The sequence below is a fragment of the Phoxinus phoxinus genome (assembly GCF_949152265.1).
Source record: "Phoxinus phoxinus genome assembly, chromosome: 12".
Classification (NCBI taxonomy): Eukaryota; Metazoa; Chordata; class Actinopteri; order Cypriniformes; family Leuciscidae; genus Phoxinus; species Phoxinus phoxinus.
Window position 1 is genome coordinate 34,503,719 of NC_136887.1, and position 2,500 is coordinate 34,506,218.

Below are 2,500 nucleotides of genomic sequence, written 5' to 3' on the forward strand. Positions count from 1 at the left end.
AAATGGTTTAGCTCCGCAGTACTTGAGCGAGCTCTTAACTTATTATAGTCCTTCACGTCTACTGCGATCTCAAAACTACGGCCAGTTAATAATACCTAGAATATCAGAATCGACTGCTGGCGGTAGATCCTTCTCCTATTTAGCACCAAAACTCTGGGACAGTCTTCCTAACATTGTCCGGGAAGCAGACACACTCTGTCAGTTCAAATCTAGATTAAACACACATCTCTTCGGCCTAGCATTCACATAACACATTATAGACTTCTATAACTCAATGTTAGGCTGCATAGTTTAGAACAGCCGGAACTGGGAACACTTCCCTTAAATCCTGATGTACTCGTTACATCATAAGAAGAATGGCATCTACGCTAATTTTAGTGTCTTTGTTTATCAGGTACCAGGTCGGAATCGGGAAGGGAAAAGGGTATCGGAACATCTCTAGTATAAACTTAGTTAGCCTTAACAAGCTAATCTGCTAACATACTAATTTGCTAACATATTAACAATAGTGTGTTATACAGAATCACTTGCTGTGTGAGTGCAACTATATAAAGGTTTATTTGCTCTCAGATCAAGATCATGCTCCACTCGTCACCATGATGGTGATATCCTAAAACCAACATTAACAGAAATTCTTCTAAATTAGCATAACAAAACATTAATTACAACTAAATCTCCCTCTTAGCATTAATCTGGCACACACAAAACATTATATTACACTTAACTTTAGCATTTACTCTCCCTTTCGAGTGACATCTGCAAAGCATGCAGGGAAATAGACATCCCAGCCGTTTCAGTGAAACTTAAGTTCGTCTAAATTAAAAGAAATAATTTCATTAAACTCAAAACAATGAAACAGTTCAGTTTACTTAAAATATATCAGTTCTGTGAACTTGAAAGAAAAAGAAAGTCCTAAATACTCGTAAAAGTTCATTTGACTGAACTAATTAGTTTAATTTAAGTTTGTCCGACTCAAACCAATTAACTATTTTAAGCGTTAGGGTTTACAGTGAGTGTGTATACGGTTAGAAGATGTGTCTCATGTGACCTTGTTATTTTTAAGCCGTCACATGGTCATGTTACAATGTACTCTACCTATGGGGCATGTTGTCACACTTCACTTCCATTCTTTCGGGGGTATATCAAGAAAGAGGTATACACTGTATTAATAAAACAAAACCACATAATTGTATTAGACGTGTGAAATTAACATGGGGAAACATAAATACTCTTATACTCTTAAAGGATAATTCCGGTATTTAACACCTTGAGTCTATATTGTAGTTTGTTTTGGATGAACAAGAGTGGTGGACAACATTTTTTTGACAATGGTTCCTCTCTCGAGTTTTTGACTATATAAGAATTGGCCATGGACCCATTTAACATTGGAGTCAATGTGCATGTCCGAAAATGTCATTAAAACAGCCAATAATGTTCGTTTACAAAACTGTTAAACTCACCGAGTGGTTAGTGGTGTTCGTTTATGATTATAAACAATATATCGTCGCAATATATGATTCCAATCCGTTTATTTTGCTATAGTGGAACTATTTTTTCAGACACTTCACAACCGTGTAACTTCCGCTCAATATTTGAATCTGAAGCGTTAGCACACTCCCGACCACTTGATGGCGATAACCGATGTTTATGTCTCGCGGGACACTCACGGTCACAGTCGAGTTCAACTTCATATTGCACTGGTCAGTGGTCACGTCTTTCAATATTTTCAAGGTTTTGTTTGTTTATTTGGCTTACTCTCCCGGAGCACAGTTGCTCTGCTCACTAGCCTTATGAGAAACGGAAGCGAGCAAAAAGACTACATCGGCCAAATGTAAACAGCCCCCTTTCCGTTCCCGGTAGCGCATTTATATTAACGAGCACTCAGTCCTTCAACAAAATTCAATGGGATTTTACAAAATGACGAATAAAACACGACAGAAACTGTATTTCGCAACACTTTTTGTTTCTGGAACATCAACGAACACCACTAACCACTCTGTGAGTTTAACAGTTTTGTAAACGAACATTATTGGCTGTTTTACATTTTCGGACATGCCCATTGACTCCAATATTAAATGGGTCCATGGCCAATTCTTATATAGTCAAAAACTCGAGAGAGGAACCATTGTCAAAAAAATTTTGTCCACCACTCTTGTTCATCCAAAACAAACTACAATATAGACTCAAGGTGTTAAATACCGGAATTATCCTTTAAGAGTCAAAAAGTGTTAGGCTGTCCCGCTCTCCCCTATATCTGTTCAGTTTAATGCTGTGATCCTAGATTTATTCATGCAAAATTGTTCTTGAAACAAAAATACTGCTTGCATTAAATTACATAATCCAATTATGGTGATCTGATCTGGTTTAACACGCCGCATGCCGTCCTCTTAACCAGCTTCGATGCACTTTGTGTAAGTTGAAGTGTAGTTTTTCTAAAGGGCATCATGACTGAATGTAGTTGAACTATGTTAAATCGGGAGCATCTTGTAGCTGGAGACGC

At 37.5% G+C, this 2,500-nt stretch overlaps 1 protein-coding gene across 4 annotated transcripts in view; it reads right to left on the reverse strand.

Annotated features, from left to right (window-relative positions):
- Positions 1 to 2,500, reverse strand: part of pigg (phosphatidylinositol glycan anchor biosynthesis class G (EMM blood group)) — a 132,623-nt gene that overhangs the window by 15,981 nt on the left and 114,142 nt on the right. The window lies entirely within an intron of this gene.